Source organism: Chlorocebus sabaeus, chromosome 23 (assembly GCF_047675955.1).
Source record: "Chlorocebus sabaeus isolate Y175 chromosome 23, mChlSab1.0.hap1, whole genome shotgun sequence".
NCBI lineage: Eukaryota > Metazoa > Chordata > Mammalia > Primates > Cercopithecidae > Chlorocebus > Chlorocebus sabaeus.
The window spans coordinates 79,213,406-79,233,351 of record NC_132926.1 but is presented as its reverse complement, the minus strand read 5'-3'; the positions used below and the strand labels follow the sequence as shown (position 1 = coordinate 79,233,351).

Sequence of the window (19,946 nt, the reverse complement as noted above, 5' to 3'; positions counted from 1 at the left end):
GGGAATGGAACAGGAAGAGATGGATCAGGGAAAGTTGGCTGCTAACTGGATTTAAGGGTGATGGTGAGTCACAACGCTTTTGTCATTAGAAGTTCTTGGACTACTTTTTCATTAAGTCAGTATGAATTAGTTTTAATTAACATATTGAAATCCAAATGCTCATAATAAAGTCCCACATCCCACTGTCACTTTTCAGTCCTTGGAACATCTTAACTGGATTTAGAAAAAAAAATGTTCTATCGAGATTAGAGGAACCATGACTGTTGCTCGTCTGGACTAGGAGGAAGTTCAACCTAGATTATGAGGCTAAGCTGGGTCAGGATTAAGGGTGTTTTGCCTTATCCTCAGAAAAGTGACTTGAAGGAACTAGCAGAATGGCCACTGTAGCTGACAGTCAGGGCTTTAGAAATCCTGGCCAACTGCCCCCTCATAGGTGGGACTTTAACCCCCATTTGCTTCTGAATTGGCACTTGCCATGATGAATTCACTTAGTTTAAGAAATAAGTAAGTTTCAGGGTCTTGCTCAACTCTAAACATCAGTTTAAGGTGGTTAACTGGGAGAGAGATGAGATTTATAATACTTTTGAAAATTGATAGGGTTATTTCTTTAGGAAATACTGCTGGTTTGTTTGTTTCTTATGAAAGGGCATTTCCATTTTTGTTTGTTTGTTTGTTTTTGAGGTGGAGTCTCTCTCTGTCGGGCAGGCTGCTGGAGTGCAGTGATGTGCTTTCCGCCTCCTGGGTTTAAGTGATTCTCCTGCCTCAGCCTGCTGAGTAGCTGGGACTACAGGCATGCGCCACCACACCCGGCTAATTTTTGTATTTTTAGTAGAGGCGAGGTTTCACCATTTTGGCCAGGCTGGTCTTGAACTCTTGACCTCATGATCCGCCTGCCTCGGCCTTTCAACATGCTGTGATTACAGGCATGAATCACCATACTCTGCCCCTCATTTTCCCTTCTAACTGTTCTTTTCTTTCAGTTTGAGAACTTACACTATCGTTCAGATGTCTTTGAAGTCTTAGGATCCTCTTGGGAAAGAAGTGTTTTTCTCTGAATAAAAGAAGGTATACTGTTATCCAGCAAAAACATATCAGAGCTCGATGGGGCCAGTGTTGCTATTGGGTAGGTTTTGCCCCTGCTCCAGGTCTGCTTCTAACCTCTGGACCTCATACTTCTGTGGGTGTGTACTTCACAAGGTTTGTCTCTTGCTGTCCTTGAGAATCAAAAGAAGAGGTAATTTTTGTGGGAAGTTATCAATTCAAGAAACAGTTTATGATCTTCTCTAATAAGGTGGTGAGATCATGCTGACCAAAATATTTAGTGAAGTGGTGGGAGGAAATAGAACACCAGTACAAGACACCGTGACAGTTTTGTAGATTTAGAGGAAAATAAAAACTAAATGAGGCCTGGAATTAGGGAATGGAGGTTGGAGAAATTAGGCCTCTTTTCTCTAATGCAAGCATCTCTAACAGGCCCCAAAATCTGGCCACGTGGGATCATTTTTCTCACTCACACTTGATTTTTGTTTCTGCTGGTGGTCTTCCATATTTCCTTCAGCCATTCATAGTGTCAGAGACCTCTTGGTTTGGTCTTATTTTTGGATGTGCTCTTTTTAAAATGGTACCTTTTAAAAGTAAATCTAACAAACCAGCTTTACTGTTGGACTGTTCTGTATGATTGCTACATCTCTGGAAAAGTCAAAACAAGTGCTCCCTTTTTGTGTGTGTATTGCCTAGATAACCTTTATTTGATTTTTACACCCTAATTCTGTGTAGACAGGTGGGTCATCTCCTCCTAAGAGTTGTTTCAAACAACCTTGAAATAGTCTGGCTAGCCTGTTAGGACCTAGACCACTGAAGCTGTCACTGGCCTTCTCTGAGGGCAGGTAAGCCAGGATTGTAAGCTCAGAACGCAGTTCAGTGAATTTCCATTGTTTGAATTACAATAGTAACTCATATTCATAGTTAAATAAAGACCTTTTAAAAGCATATAATATGAAAATTGGAAGACTCTCCTTCAAACCTAGTCTGCAATTGACACTCTAGAAGCAACGCTCCTGGCAATGGGGTGTGTGTCTTCTGGGCATTTTTCAGTGCATATTCAGATGAATACATGTATTTATTTTAAAATTTGAATATATGTATGATACACACACACACACACACACACACAGAGTTTTGTACTGTTAATTTATAGTAAACTTTGCGGTTTTGCTTCTAACACTCAGGATCTCAAGAAGAACAAATGAAAGGATAGCAGTAATTCCATTTTGTTGGAAAGCTTTTTCACTTTACCTGTATTTAGAAAAATCTGAATTACTGTATGTTTTTGTGAGGGTTGACTTTGCTATTTTGCTTTCAGAATTTTTTCTAATCTGTATGGGAATGAAAAGCCCAACTTATCAATTAAGTTAAAATTTTCTACATATTCCAGATTGTAAATTGGTGCTATTGTAATCCATTTTACTGTTTTTCTAAGCAGTATTATTGTTATACATTTGCACACTATTTACTCACAAGGGAAACATTAAAAGGTAGGCTTAGCTTCATCTAAATTGAAGTAGAGATAATAATAGTTTCTTTGAACTAGCTGAGATCTAAATATACAGTACAGAATGACAACCTTCATTTTTTATTGTGATATGAATATCTTAAGATCTGGTAAGTTACTTGCTTATCTGTACAATTACAGTATTTGCAGTAGCAAAATTAGATGGCAGTATTGTTTAAAAACATGTCAATCTAATATTCATGGAGAAGAAAACAATAGCTTTCATAGTACAGATGATAAATTATATACTTATTAAAGTGTTGCATCTGATCAAATAAATGTGGTATTTCATTATAGACTTGGTTTGATGTTGAAACATTGTTATTTTCAGCAATTACTTTAAACTGGATATTTTAAAGAGAGGCTGTATTCCTCTGAATGTGGGTGAGAGAGGCAGGGAATGACAAATATTTCAAAGGGAGATTTAAATTATGTGTAGTTTGGAGGATTGTTAGAAGTAGAAGTAAATTCTGCCTGTGATGGAAGAGACTTAACCAGAAAACTGTGGCAGCAGTCAACAGATATCTTCTGATTTTGTCTGGGTGTCATAATTAGGCATTTCGCTGGAGGTGTTTTCTGGATAAGTGATGTATTGGCAAGGATTTAGAAGATAAATAGAATGGGCAGCTGCCGCCTCATGGAGAAGTAAATAGAGTCAGTTTTCATTGTTAGCAGTAAGCTGAACTCCAAAAGCACAGATGTGAGCTTTCTTTTCAAAGGGAATGAAGTATTCACCATTAAGTATAAGGATGTTTGTAATGTGACAGTGTTAATGCTAGTTAAATGAGAAAACCATATATGAATACTTAGACTGTTGCTACCTGGGAGCATTATTTATTGACTTGTGCCTGCGTCAGAGCTTCAGATGTGAGAGGAATGATGCTAACAGAATCATGTAAAGATATTTGTCATTAAAAAGTCACATCGCAATTAATAGATTCAGAATTCATCGAGTCCTCTTGCTCTGTGTCACACCCGCTGCCTCTGTGACAACCTTCATTTCCTACTTAGCAAATCCAAGCCTGGTAGCTGGAACCCCAGGAAGTTGTTAAAGCAATTAAAGGCTTCTGTCTCCCAGCACATTGCTTGGTTACCATAGTATCCTCTGCCTCCAAGTCTCTCCTGATGATGTCAGTATGCATACAGGGGTTGTTCAGAGCATCTCCGTGGGGATGATTCACCCCGCGATAAAGCCCCTCTCTCTCGTTGCTCGCTTTCCAGTGAGCAGATTTCAGACATCTGTAGCAATGGAAGGTAAGTGCCTTGTTTTGCATATTGAAGAATTACTAAATGCTTCTATTATTCTGTTTCTGGTTTCTTGCTTTCTAAGATATGCTACTGACTGAAATCACAGTGAATGGGAGCATTTCAGTCAATTACTTAGAACAGATTTGTAGTTTGTACTTAAAGTGTGTGTGTGTGTGCGCGTAGGTGTGTGTGGGCAGGCACATGTGGGGTAGGCTTATAAAGAAAACTGAATGCACAGTGTAATGTCTGCTACTGTCCCTGGTAGACAGCAATAGGTTTTTCTTTCAAACTATTCGAAATATATAACTTCCTTAAAATATTTTGACAAGTGTCACAGGGCAAGTAGGGCTATTTTTTTAAAAGTGTGTAAGTATATTGTATTGGCATTTTAAACGATATTGGCAGCTTAAATGGTATTAACATGTGAAATATCTAAGATGGTATGGGAAGATATTAGAAAGAAGAGCCATGTTAAGTTGAGAATTTGTATGTTATAGAAATCAAAACATACAGGACAAAGATTTAGTTGGTGAAAGGGAGATGTATGGAGTTCAGAGTATAGTAATAATCACCATTCCATAGATATGCCACACTTTTATTGCTTTTCAATATCTCACACAATTTGATTGTAAAAATAATGCTTATATTATTGTGATGAATGCAATTAGTGCTTCATGAAAGTTTTCTTTAAATACTTATCCATCCTTCTTAAGGATAATCCAGCTATGTTCAACTTTACAGAAAGAATATAGTAGAACCACTTATAACATTCAGATAGAACAGTGATACATGAACATTTGCCTCGAGAAGTTAGTGCTGTTTCAGTTTTTCTCTGACAGTATGCCTTATCAATAAACAATAAATAATGAGACACACAACCAGTTCCTCTCTATCAGCCTCCTTCTGAATCTCTTCCTTCTGAGAGTTCTGCCCATGAGGTTAGTTTTGCATTTATTTCTTCTTCTTGATTCCCAAGGGATGATTCAGTAGTACATTCTGTGAAGAATGTAATACTTGGCCAGGCACGGTGGCTCATGCCTCTAATCCCAGCACTTGAAGAGGCTGAGGTGATAGGATCGCTGGAGCCCAGGAGACCAGCCTGAGCAATAAAGCAAGTAAGACCTGTCTCTACCAAAAACAACCAACAAACAAACAAACAAAACTGAATTTTAATGGAAGTGGTAGATAACAGCAGTTTCTAATTAATTAATAGATAGCTTTGCAGAGAAAAAAGAACAAGAGTGCAGTGGATGGGCTGGGACGGCTCCCATTACTTTATATAGTTGGACGTTTATTCTGTGTGGAAGGCAGGCAGATGGCTTTGCTGATAGGTAGGTAAATGGTTTAGACTGTCCGTCTCTAGAGAAATGTCTAAAATTTGCATTTGTTTCTTGTCTTTTTGAAGCCTTTTGAAATACACCCTGCTGTCTAACTTGCTTTATTTCTGCATGAGATGATTCACCTTTTTACAAAGTCAGTGAGAAGTATAGTTGTGAGAGAGGGTGAAACATTGCTTAAAAATTTAAATTTAATTGCTTGTAAGCGAAGGATATGTCTTATCTTAAATATCATAATGCTTAGTCTTTGAATTTCTTTCTGCCCTGAAAATAGGCTAAATGCTTTGACTTAATTTCTTCACTATTTTGAATACTTAATCCTGTTTGTGTTTGAAAATTTACTTGGTAATTACTATCAGAAAAAGTTTCTAAAAAGTAGGAAAAATTAAATTACTCTCTAATTTAGATTATAATAGGTTAAATATTGAAGAAAGTAAGTCAATCTAAACTGCTTCCATACTGTTGAAAACCTTTTCATTAAAACACTTACCTAATATTTATGTTGGAAACAAGAATAATATATTCTAAGCTAAATTATATTAGGTTTTTGTTCTTTGCCATGTTAATGTGTGGGGTGACATAGTTTAATTTCTTCAATAACTCTTTGTAGTAATAATTTAAAAAATATTTCTGCAGTTTTGAACCCTTAAAATATCCATGAAAATACACTTCTGCTGACTTGATTGATATGAGCAGCACTATAAAGAGTGTACTATAAAGATTACAGTTTCCTTCATGCTTGAATCAGGAAGTAGTTCCAAGTAGTTTTAGGCGGTGATTTTTAAAATTGGTTTAGGAAAGTTTTTACTTTATTTTTATGCTCTAATAAAGATGTTTTAAATTGTACAGATACTTAAACTTGTTTTTGCTGAAATATGGAAATGTCGGATCTATAGACTTTTCCAGCATGAGATGAATGAAATATGGCAGAAAAAGGATCACCTTGGCTCTCACTAGAAAGATAAGAAGTTAAGGCTGGGCATGGTGTCTTACGCCTGCATTCCCAGCACTTTGGGAGGCTGAGGCAGGCAGATCACCCTGAGGTTGGGAGTTCAAGACCAGCCTGACCAATATGGAGAAACCCTGTCTCTACTAAAAATACAAAATTAGCCAGGAATGGTCGCGCGTGCCTGTAATCCCAGCTACTCAGGAGGCTGAGGCAGGAGAATTGCTTGAACCCGGGAGGTGGAGGTTGCGGTGAGCCGAGATCGCGCCGTTGCATTCCAGCCTGGGCAACAAGAGCAAAACTCTATCTCAAAAAAAGAAAAAAAAAGAAGTTAAACCAGTATCCAAAAGAATTAGAAAAACTTATATGGGGAACATGGACTTGGAAATAAACATCTTGTCCAGTGGTAGGAGAAGCTCAGGTTGTGAGGGACTGGTTAAGTGCTTTACTCAGTTTTCTGTGTTCACTCAGTGGCAGAGCCAGGGCTGATTGGAACTGGTGCCCATCCTTCTACAGGCCAGTTTTCATTTTCATGGCAGCATACTCTCTAGTTGGAGTTGAGTACTTTTTCCTAACCAACTTTTAAACTTATTTTCTCCCATTACAAGAGTGATGAAAGTAGCATAATAACTATTAGTTTTCTATTGTTGGCTATAACAAATTGCCACCAACTTGGTGGCTTAAAAAGTACGAATTTATTATCTTACAGTTCTCTTGGTTACAAGTCTGACACCGGCCTCAGTGCACTGAAACATCAAGGTGTCAGCAGGGCTACATCTACTTTCAGGAGGCTCTAGGGGATAATTCATTTCCTTGTCTTTTCCAGCTTCTAGGGCTGTCTGCATTCCGTGGCTCCTGGCCACCTCCTTCCATCTTTACAGCTTGCAAGTACAGACTGAATCTTCACTTTGCCATCTCTCTGGTTCTCTGCAGCCAGGAAATTTATCCTCTTTAGAAGAGTCATGTCATTAGATTGGGCCCACTTGGATAATCCAGGAGAATCTCCCCATTTTAAGATCCTTAATCTTAAGCACATCTGCAAAGTCCTTTTGGCCATGTAAGTTAACATATTCACAGCCTCCGGGGATTAAGACATGAATATCTTCGGGGCCATTATTCTACCCACCATAGAAGGATAACAAAATGCATGGCTGACTTAATCAACATTAAATTCACACATCCGATATTTTTACTGAAAAATCATAAATTAAACCAACGATTGCCAATAGAGACTATGAAACTTTGACCTAATTCAGTGAATGTAATCATCCCCAAGGATATTAAAATGCCTCAAGATAATTAATGTGAGAAAATCAGATTAGAAAGAAATGTTTCACCAACTCAAATGTTCAAAACTCTTAGGTACAGATGGGAGCCTCATAAAGTGACACTATTCTCAGTTTAATATTTTTATTGAGAGGCTCACATCAGATGAAGTTAATTAAACCAAACTGATTTGGGACTGCAAAATTTCCATTAGTTAACTCCTATGTGAATCAGCCGGGGTTTCTTTAGAAACAGAAGGGTAATACCTGGGCCACTAGAGAGCCAAATGCGAGATCTAGTAACCCTGAGTTTTGAATAACACTGTCATTTATGGCTCTGGCATTAAGCCATATGAGTCACAAGACCTAGCAGATGAATCTGGCAGGTATACCTGATACAGTTTCCTAGGAAAGGTACAATATATTACATTAATCAATAACTTTAAACATGAGGACAACAGCTGCAAAAGTAGTTTCTTTTATTGTTCACATCCTGTGTTAATCATACATTTAAGCCAAATGATAGCACAAGGGTCCATCCACACGAAGCATAAGATAATTTATATCTAGTAGCTGTATTTTAACTTTTGCTAAACACTAGTGGTAAGGATGCAGAAGAGAAACTACTGTAATATGTTAGTTTTGGACAGAAAGCCTAAATTTACATTTTGCTGTGGTTCTCTGAATAAAAGGAGATGGAAAGAAAACCAACTGTTTTCCTACTCATATTCTTTTTTATTTTTGGAATCATTTTCTGGAGAAAAACTAAATAGTACCTTAGGACCCTTGCTTAGACAATGGCTTGTGAAAAGCACATTTCTTTGCAGGAAGTAATTATTTTGACACTGATTCTTTTTGATACCACAGTGTAAGCAACCTTAGGATTCTATATGTAAAAAATCTGATTTTATGCCATTATGAGATTGATTTGTTAATCAAACTACCATCATTAAAGGAAAGATATTATTTGACAATGAAGTTAAAAATTAAAATCAGTTGACTATGTAATTTAATAAATAATGAAATAGCAATCTACCAAAAGTATCTCCATAAATAAAATATACATTTGGTTATTTATTTATGTACATAGTAAACTCACTTCAATGTTTCGTTTCTTTTATCTATCAATAGTATATACTAATGCAAGTGCTCATGTAAATAAAAACAGGACCCAAATACCTTTAAATTGATTATTTTTAAAAAGTATACAGAATATTCCATTTACTATGTATTTGATCCTACTACAGTAAATTAGAGAAGAGATGAAATCTATTTTGCTTATTTGAAAAAAAAAAAAAAACTCACATAGCTGTCGCCTTCTCTGTGATAGAAGAGACCGTTTAATCTTTAAATCATTTTGAACTGGCTCAGTTGCTTTACTAATCCTTTTACTTTGTTAAAAATTATCTTAAAAGTTTATCTTTGAGAGAAATCAGAGATAAAGGAACTAATGGAGATGAGAGTTTTGAGGTTTTGAATCTTACTTGGTCATTGGGCGTGGATGAAATAGAAGCAGACCTTAAAATCAAAAACTTCGAAGATGTTGATTTCTCACCAACTACACTGAAAACCAGTACAGAGTTTTATTTCCAGGGGAATTTTTCCCAGTGATGGGAGTAAAGTCATGCAGCAAGTAAGCGATGGAACTAGGAAGTTATCCTACGTTGTAACTACTCCAAAGATGTTGTAGATCAGGGAACCATTGCAAGCTCTCATTTTTCTCACTGATCTTTCTCACTTAATCTCACTGATTCAGCTGTTTTTCTTTAATTTATTGTTGCTCTAATTTTACTTCCATCTTTAAATGAGGGTGAAACTTTCAGAAAGACATGCAATTATTGAAACTTTTTATGAAGAGAGTTCTTTTACTTTAATTTGTGGAATGCCCCATTTCTGCCAATGTCTGCTATGGAAATGAGATTCTATAACTGGAACAATTTTTCCATTAACTCCTCTAAAACAGTCTGCTTTGGAGTGAGGATTAATGGAAATAAAGGGTACTCTTTCTGCAGGCAAAATCTTGTGACCTGGGGCAAATAGGGAGAAAAAAGGTTAAGCAGCAATACCTTAAAGGGCATGAAGCCATAGGAACAGATGTTAGCCATCTTCTGTAGGGGATGACCCGCAGTGCACTGGGGACTAGCCGAGTTAAAAAGCTTAGAGAGGACTGTGCCTCATACCTGTTGCTTACTGTCTCTCATAGATGATTTTACAAAAATTAAGGAGTCTGTGGTAGGGGTAGGAGACTGGTTCCTGGATGTAGCCCCAGTAATGCTTAGAAATAGAACTGTTCCAATGTGCTTTTCTTTTATACCAAGGGTGCATGAGGGGGCGGCAACTGGAGACCATCAGGTCCCCTTTAATATTTATAAGCAAGGGAATGAGCTCACTAATTAAAAGATTTTAATATATTCAAACCTTCCAATAAGAAATTTATGCTGCAATTTAAGTTCAAAACTTCCCAAGAGTCTCAGCAGAGAAAATGACAGAGGAATATGATTTGCCAATTGTATTATTGGAGTACAAGAGTCAGGTGGCATTGTTTACCTTATTGCCAAAGGTCAGTTCTGTCTTCTTCCATCAGAATACAATCCAAGTAATTGCTATTGAATGCCCTCACATGTGTGATGGTGCACTAAGTACAATTCTGAATTAATCAAAGGACAGTGTGACCTCAGATCTCAAGTAGTTTAAGCTGAAAGCATCTCTCTCTCTCTGTCTCTATATACATATATTTATATATTTATATATACATATATTTATATACACATGTATTTATAGACATATTTATATATACATATATTTATACACACATATATTTATATATACGTATATTTACATATACATATATACTTATATGTATATGGGGGATAACTTTCTTATTACTTAATAATATTATTGTTTTATTTTCATGGTAAATTTTACCAAGCAGCAGATTGCAATTGAGATTTAATAAATTCATTTTATTTGCGTTCAGTGAAAGAGTATGTTTTCCTTAAAATTCTAAATTGCTGTATTTACTTGATGGCAGATCTGCAGTTATTCCATTAAGCTTTTTATCTCTGTCCTATGCTTTCCCAATCCCCGTCCCACTTGCCTGACTGTAAAACTCACATATCTTTCTTTTGTGTTCTTTTATGATAGAAAGTGTTTTCCCCTCTTTCTTATGCAAACCTGTGTGTGCAGCACACATCCACACACACACCCCCCATACACACAGTTACTTTACAATGAGCTCTTTCAAACCTAGTCCTTCTCTTTACTTTTGTTCCTCTATCTTCCTTCAGTCTCCCTATAACTTGTATTTTAAACAACCAACTCCTATTTATTACACTCTCACTGAGTGTAAAACACCATGCTACACACTGGGGCCTCCCCATCATTTCCCCACTGCAGATCCTTGCTTCTACAGTTAACAGTATTTCCTTCTGATGGGGAGAAGGTAGGTAAAATAAAGGAGAGAGTGGGCAGAAGGAAAGGACATTGTTGGTTATAGAGCGAAGAAAGTAAAGATAGAAACCAGGGGAAAGGGAACTGAAACAGAGCACCGAGATTGTGTTGGGATTTTGGAATTGTGTTAGGGCAATAGGAGGAGGTAAAGCAGCAGCAGAATGTTTTTGAGTGTTTTATCAGGCATTTTATGGTGAATAAAATAGATCGCTATATTTACACATTGAACTTTGCATTAAATTACTAGTTTATCCTTTTCAACTAGCTAGAATCCAAGTTTAAACACCCCTAAACCTTACTTACATTTATTTGACATCACTGTAGCTATTCCAGTATCCTGCCCATCCTCTGGCCCCCACTTCTCCATCTCTCTTGCTTAACTTTTAAAATGAAGTCCCTATGTAGAAATAACTTGTGCTTCCTAAATGAAACCTAAAGAGGAAGTTGTTCTTATGCCCAAAATCAGTGTATATCTGACTTGATTGTTATCTAGAGTTACCTCCTAACATGTTAGCTCCATGAGGATTTTCTGATTAGGCTGAACCATTGTTGAAAGACTGGTTGTACAGAAACAATAAGCTGGCATTTGTCCAAACTTAGTAAAGTGTTGAAAGTTGGAAAAGCAACTGATTTTTCTAGTCATTGTAATTTTCATTATAACAATCTCCTTTATAGAGATGGTTTGCAGCCTATATATTTTTGTATCATAGCAGATATTGCACTGGCTATCAAGTCTAAAGTTTCAGTATTTGGGATTTTTTCATCTTTTCAATAATGTCAAAGAAATGTTGGGTTTAGAGGTTTTTAAACTTGGGATCTGGAAAAAAGAAAAAGATCATTCTTGATGAAAGGTTTCAGTGAGTCATCCAGAAATTTATACTTATGCCTCCTGACAGCCAGTAATTATTGGATTGCAGTTATTTTTCAGAGGTGTTTACTCTGAGTTGAGGTTTTATGTTATTGATGATCTGAATCATGAGTTTAACTCTCATGTTAATCCAGTAGTTTAAGTCATCTGCCAGCCTGTGTAAAATTACTGTTTTACCACTGGACACACATTTTAATTCTTTGCCACAAAAGCAGTTTTGGGCTCAGAGAATAAAGGCATTCTCTGCCTCAAGGAACTTACATTATAGGAGGAGAGAGAAGATAAGAACACAAGGACTATGATGCCACAGTAGTACAAATGCCCTGTTTCTTTGTTCCCCTTCATAGCAAAACTGCTCAAGTACAGTCTGGGCATGTTGTTTCCATTTCTTTTTCTCTTGGTAGCTCTTGAACCCACTTTTGAGAACCCTTCTGTCCTTCAAAGCCACTCACTTTAGGATCACGGGTGGCTTCAGGTCAAGAGAGTGGTCAGTGCTCTGTCCTCTTCTGACTTGACTTTTCAGCATTGTTTGGGACAGGTAGTTTATCTGTACTCCAGAAAGTGCCACGTTCATCTGGTTTTCCTTCACCCTAACTCACTGTTCTTTCCAGTCTCATTTGCTCATCATCTTCCTGACTCTAAAAGTTGGAGTGTCCTAAAGTTTAGTCCTACTTTCTTCTCTATTAACACTCACTCTCTTCATGATCTTATTCTCTTATTAAAGTCTCATGGCTTAAAATTCCATCCGTATGCTGACAGTTTTCAAATTCATATTGCTGATTTGAACCTCTCTCATGAGCTCTAGACAATATATTTATGCTTGGGGTATCTAATAATCATCCTACAAATAATATGTCCCAAACTCCTGACCATCTCCCTCTACCACACTTGCTCTTTCTGTTTCGTATCTCAGTTATCGCAGAAATCATCAATTGTTGGTATACATTTGTCCAGGCTCCTATGGGGATGCATGTTTATTTCTTACTCTCACTCATGAGATCATACTGTGTATGCTGTTTTCTAATTCTTTTTCCCTCATTTATTGTGAACATGTTTTATATACTCTTAAATATTATTTGAAACCTAGCTTTTAGTAGTCACTTAGTTGTACCACAATTTATTAACTAATCCCTTGTTCAACATTAGATTGCTACCCTTGACTTACTATTATAATTAAAATTTAAAAATAAAAAGAAATACTTCATCACTCTAGTTTTGTACTATCTCAGTATGGTAGCCACTTGCTACATGTGGCTGTTAAGTAATTAAATATGGCTAGTCCCAATTAAAATATGCTCCAAATGTGAATACACACCAGATTTCAAAGATGTATTTTTAAAAAAGAAGGTACAATATTTTATTAATAATTTTTATATTGATTACTTACCGAAATAATATTTTGGTTATATTAAGTTAAATGTGATCTATTTTTAAAAGTGGTTTCATTTTTGCCTTTTTGCTTTTGAAAAAAACCAAAATTACTATCAGAAAATTAAAAATTAAATGTATGGTTCACATTATATTTTTATTAGATGGCACTATCGTTAGTTCTTGCTTAGATTTTTGTCACAGTCCTTTGACTTGTCTCCTGACTTCTGCGGTCTAATGTCAATAGAGTGGCCACAGTGATTCTTCCAAAACATGTATCCGATCATGTCTATCCTCTTCTCAAAATGCTCCAGAGGCTTCTCATCTTATTTTTTAGTAAACCGAGTCCTCAGAAACCACACCTTAGAAAGGTGGTCCCTGTCTACCTTTTGACTTTATTTCTCCCTATCACAAGCCAAACATGTTTCTATGTTGGGCCTTTTTAATTGCTCCTCCCCCTTCCTGGAGTGCAGTTCCTCCAGGTATCTGCAGGGCCTCTGCAGTCGCCTCTTTCAGGGCTTTTCTTCTTTGTAAAACCTTTACCGAAAACCGACTTCAACTTGTTTTTTCTAAAAAAGAAAAGATTTATTTACAATTATGGCCTTTCCCTGCCCGACTGCTCCCAATAACCCCTAACTCTTTTTCTTGCTTTTAAAAAAATAGTCTTAGCACTTATCAAATCTAACATAGCATATCGTTTTCTTATTAATTACATTTATTTTCTGCTTTTCTCCACCAGAACATAAGTTGCATAAGGGCAGGAGGTTTTGCTTTAATCACTTTATTCAATGTAGCAACATAACAAAGAGTGTAATGAATTATATTCTACTCCAAATTTAGTAAGTTAGCCTACGAAATAACCTGTTACATAGAGAACACACAGTTCCTTTCAAAAACAATTGTGAGACGTGGCCTCTAGTCTTATAAAAATTAACAGTTGGAAAAAAAAAAAAAAGGAAAAGGTAGCATACCAGCTATGTAACTGTCAAATGGTTCAACCTATTCTGCCCTTTACAGACCTTATCCCAGTGGCTTCTTGGTGGCATATGACACTGTGGATCGCCATTCCCAAGAAATGAGTAGGCGTGAGGAAGCCTCATGACCTGTCAAGTGTCTTTGCTCAGGAGTTCCTTTGTCCAGTATGCCCTTCCCTCTGCCTCATGTGTTTCAGAGAAAGCCTACTTCTCTCTCTGATAAGGAGGGTCTCCCCAAGCCCCAGCAAGATGACTTCTCTCCTCCTTTGTGCCACCAGTCATGCAAGGTCTTGTTATATGTATGTGTGGCCTTTTTTTACATTCAGTTATGTGCTAGACTCAGATCCTTCAGGGCAGGTGTCGTCTTTATTTACTTTAATGTTCCAAATCTCAATATGTAATAAGCAATTGATAAATGCTTCTTGAATGAATCAATTTCTTTTGTTATGAATGCACATTTAGAGTTTGGAAATCTTTTCATTATATTTGTGCACACATACCTCTTCTTAAACTTAAAAGCATAACAAACTTGAGATTGATATGAATCTCTGAATTTGCTCTTTAATTCTTGATGCCAGAATATTCGATGGTAGTGAGAGGGCAAAAGAGAATAACTGAGATGGGAGGATACAAAATAGAAAGACAAAGGAGAGCTGTTTCTCTTTAATCTCTCCCTATATTCTTTGAGGCTTCCTTGCACTTTGCAGTCAAACAGATCCTGAAACCCTCCAGAGTGGAAGTGCAAACCTTACGTTATAACTGTGCTTGCACATTTTCTGTTCACACAGTGATGAAATATGGTGAGTTCCAGAATAAAATCATTTATAAGAATAATAGCAAACAGAAAAGCAAAATAGAACAACAACAATGAAACAATCTACCATTATTTTTGAGAAAATGAGCAGGGTGTCATTGCTAGAAAAGTTTTGAAAGTGCTGGTATGATCATACGAACGTATTCACAAATATACATATAATAATATAAATTTGCATTTATATGTTTATATATATATTTATAAATTTGTAAATTTTCTCACCTTATTGAATTTTAGTAGGGTGACTCTTAGATATCCAAAATATTTGTGTATAATATTTTATTTTTCAGGTATTGCCTCTTCACTTTAATTCTTTCACAGACATTAGCATTGCCTTAAAAGAAACAGTGTAAACCATTGCACTGCAATAAAATAGAAATATTTTTGAGAAGACAGTCATACTACCACAGATTTTGTTCTTAATCAACAGCGCTCATATTTTTGTTTTTTGGCCAGTACTATATATAGGGATTTCTCCTTTCATTTACGAAAGAAAGTACATGGTATGTCTCATACTCTGAAAATGTGCAGTTCTGGCAGTTACCCTGGATGGTTATGCTATCATAATTAAAACACAGATGGAGCTCATTTCTTTCCCAAGTGTTTGATTGGCAGACACTCTGTGATCAACACTCCTCTCTGCTGAACACATCAGCACCATCTGCCTTCAGTCTGCCTAGAGAGGGTGGTCGCAGTAGAATTTCCCCATCATCAATTGATACTTTAAATAGAGTATGTTCCATTAGCTGAAGCCATCAAATAATTTTTGAAAAAAAACTTACATTTTTATGACTGTTGGTTTGCAATTTAATGAAATGTTTATTAAGAAATGTGTTTTTTAAATGACTCCTTTTCTCCAATTAAAATATTTAGAACATAGCATAAAATCACCACATCTTGGAAAAGTTTCTAAATAAATAGAGCTGATGGGGCATTTTGTTTTTAGTGAGATTGTTAGAGATGATTTCAAATCAGGGTCCTGTGTGTTGAACCATTCATGCAAGAGCTACTTACAAATGGAAATACTTCAATATGCTGACTCTTAAGCCTAACATTAAAATAGTTTCAAAAGAATATGCTCATTTTAAAATTTTTATGACTGTTAGATTATGATAAATGGTACTTCTTGGATGTCACGATAAGAAATGGATAGTAATTTATGCTCACCCAATTTTAATGCAGATAAGTGAATGTGGGTTGGTAATTATGTAGAAAAAGATATATTTAAGATATTGGAAGCACAGGAAAAATGTTATTTTTAAGAAGAAGAAAAAGATAATTATTTCATTGTCCTAGAAACATTTTGTAATATATGGTACTTGTACAAACATATAGTCTAGATTAGTGAGGAATACACATGTATTATGCATAATAACATGTATTCTGTATATAATGAAATAATAGTGAAAAACTGGTTTGAATTCTTCCTTCCCTGTCCACATGGATAAGTAATTATAACTGACAAGATGAAAACATGCTATATAGTGCTTATGGGAAAAACGGAGTGAATTAAAGTTTATTCCACAGAATGTTAGAACAAAGAATAAAGGAATTAAATTTATGAACATTCTGAAGAAGTCTGGAATACACTCATTGCTATGGTTCCCTTGAAAACCCACTCACAAGAAAGGGCAAGAGTGACTTGGACTTGGGTAAGAATTTGAGGATTGGATTGGTAAAGCTAATCACTTCACAGCTAGAGTGAGAAGATGAGTTTTGGAGGTGAGCCAACAGAAAAGAAGGAATACAGTGTGAATATATAGAAATTTATCGTCTTCTATACCTTTCAAGATGAACCAACAGAAAAGAAGGAACACAGTGTGAATATATAAAAATTTATCATCTTCTATACCTTTCAAGATGAACTAACAGGAAAGAAGGAACACAGTGTGAATATATAGAAATTTATTATCTTCTAAACCTTTCAAGATGAACCAACAGAAAAGAAAGAACATAGTGTGAATATATAGAACTTTATCATCTTCTATACCTTTCAAGATCAACTAAGAGGAAAGAAGGAACACAGTATGAATATATAGAAATTTATCATCTTCTAAACCTTTCAAGATGAACCAACAGAAAAGAAGGAACACAGTGTGAATATATAGAAATTTATCATCTTCTATGCCTTTCAAGATGAACCAACTGGAAAGAAGGAACACAGTGTGAATATATAGAAATGTATTATCTTCTAAACCTTTCAAGATGAACCAACAGAAAAGAAGGAACATAGTGTGAATATGTAGAAATTTATCATCTTCTATACCTTTCAAGATCAACTAAGAGGAAAGAAGGAACATAGTGTGAATATATAGAAATTTTTCATCTTCTGTACCTTTAAAGATTAACCAACAGAAGAAAAGGAACCACCTCTATTCAAGCTTGGAATTTTTCAAGGTAAGGATTGGAGATGGGAAGGGAGAAAGAAGAGTTTTAACTTTATTTAAGAGACATTTTAGCTTATGTAAAAACCATTTATCCTGAGGAGCTTACTTGCTCATGAGGGAAAGAATGAGGATAATTTTGATATGAAGGATTGAAATAAGTGTTATGAAGAAAGTGGAAGTTCAGAGAAAGGAGAACATTCCCCAATTCAGAGGTATGTCTACGAACACCTGAACACAGACTCTCTCAAGTCCTCTTTCTCCAACTGGTGCTGTCTTCCTTCCCAAACTATTTCTTTCTGGGCCAGTTTTATTTTGTGTTGACATTTTCTATATAGTTTACATTTACAAATACCCACTTGCACAAATACGCCTTATTATGATTACACATATAATATGACTCTCCAGAGAACTTTATTAAATGTCATTTGGTTAATAACCAACATTTATTGAGTACCTACTGTGTGTCAGACACTTTTCTAAGCACCTTTTCATTTTACTCTCACAGCAAACCTATGAAGAAAGTACATTATAATTACCTTATTTTGCAAATGAAGAAACTGCCTAAAATGGCCCAGTTAATCCAGTAGAGAGATTGGGATTACTTGGACAGACTGACTCCAGATTACCATACAGTAGATCCCCATAGGTTCTTGGAAAAACTGTTACTTTAAGTGAAATAACATACAATGAAACCAATTTTACCATAAGCAAATTAAAGTTAAGTTTCTACTGCATATTTCTGGTCACAAAAACAATATCAAACTTCTAAATAAAAACCTAAAATGCTTCTCAGACTAAACATTGAAATAAGTGTGAGTTATACATATGTTTAAGGAAGACTAATACAAACAAGTAAGATAATTATTTACCCAATTTCGGGGGGATTCAGTCAGTGATGATAGTTGTAAGGGTGATGGGTTAAATCCAGGGATAAATGTCTTCAAAGAGAAAATTGTCAGTCACAGCTCCTGCTACCACGCAGATCAAAACCAAATATGGCAGACCCTCTGAGCACTTTCATATTGCATCGTTTATTGTTGTACATTTGTATGATTATCATCTACTTTACACATTTTTGTTTGACAATGATTTGTATTCATTTGCTCATTCATCTATTTATTTTCCAACTTACTTATTCTAATTTAGAGTCACAGGTGGCCAAAGCCTATCCTGGCAGCTCAGGGTACAAGGCAGGAACCCACCCTGGACAGGATGGCATCCCACCGACAAGCACACACACACACACACACACACACACGCACACTCCTGCTAATTCCAAGCGAGACCATTTAGCCAAACCAGTTTATCTAACATGCACAGCTTTGGAATGTGGGAGGAAACCAGAGTACCCGAGAAAACTCACATAGACATGAGGACAATGTTCAAACTCCACACAGACAGTGCCCTAGCCAGGAATTTATTTATTTTTTCCTCCTCAACCTTACAATGAAATGAAGTTGAAAGAAACATTATTTGAGGACCTGCTATACTCTGGTGTTATTAAAATAGACCCAGTTCCCAGAACTGCCCTAAATGTGAAGAGTTAATGCCTCCCCAGGATTAAACCCAAGGAAGGGGCAGCAGGGAAAAATGAGAAGATATACCCTTAGAAAGAGCAATTAAATCAAATGGAGGAAAGAGGGATGAGAAGAGAAATTACCATTGGGAGATCCTGGGTGAGGAAGCCGACTTTGTAGAGCAGAGCCACCTGCCCTGGCACACACTCATCTTGACCCATACACGGACTCCTGCTACATGTGCCCACCTGGATTCCTCCCCGCTTATCCCAGTCCATGGCCCTCCCCCACCCTCTATGGCCAGTCTAAAGGACTGATGTGCAACCAAGAAACAAAGTGAGGACAAGCACTCCTTTAGTGGAAAAGAAATTTTATTTCGTTTTTTTTCCCCCAGTCGAAAAAGATTTCTGAGAAGCTGAGCTAGGTATTGAGTGGGATGTGGAAAAGTAAGTATCTGGCCTTCAATCATGATAGTAGAAAGTGCACTGGACTGAGGGAGCCTGAATCCCCTTGTCTTAGTCTGAGATTCTAGCTAACACTTTAGAATTAGATTCCTCATGTTTGTATATTTTGTCACCAAAGCTGAGAGTTTGAAGACTATCAAAAGTTGTTACAGAACAGAGTAAAATCACAATGTTTACTTAATAACACTGAGTTGAAATAGAGTCATAAGTTGCTATAAAAATTTTGCTAAACTTTAGGGAAGAACTTTTAAAAAATAAGTAAAAATTAATGGTAAACCCCTACTTTAAAAAAAAATCAAAGCTTAAAAGTTTTTTCTCCTTAAAGTATTTCAAGTATGTGACCATCATATATAACTTTGGTGTGGGAAATAATTAGACATGAAAGACTGAATAACTGGGTGATTCAGACTTTCCTACATCTGTGACTTGATTCCTGAAAGGAACACTGGAACAGATGTCAAACTACAATCAGAGTGAGCAATTCAAACCAAGTAATCTTAGAACATACTTAACTAGGAATGAGAGTTATGGATCTTCTTTTATTCTGTGGGTGTTTTCTTCTAAGAGTGGGCATTAAGAAAGAAACTGAAACATGACCCGGAATTAAGCTCTAAACTCCAGTAGTCCTGAGTTTATGTACTGTAAACACTTATAATCTATACTCATAAGTGAACTTTTCATAGTCCTGTTCTCATGTACACTTCATAGAGCAGAGTCTGAACTTGTTACATGCAAGTCACAGAAAGGGAACTAACTG

General features: G+C 36.1%; 1 protein-coding gene across 16 annotated transcripts in view; it reads left to right on the top strand.

Annotated features, from left to right (window-relative positions):
* The window catches only part of PAM (peptidylglycine alpha-amidating monooxygenase), a 282,912-nt gene that overhangs the window by 47,995 nt on the left and 214,971 nt on the right, over positions 1-19,946 (top strand). Inside the window, exon 1 of one of the 16 annotated variants that reach the window (XM_037985175.2) lies at positions 3,781-3,805. The exons of the other annotated variants lie outside the window; for them this stretch is intronic. The gene's annotated coding sequence lies outside the window, so the exon portion shown is untranslated. Of the gene's footprint in view, positions 1-3,780; positions 3,806-19,946 lie in introns of those variants that run through there. 16 annotated transcript variants of the gene reach the window in all.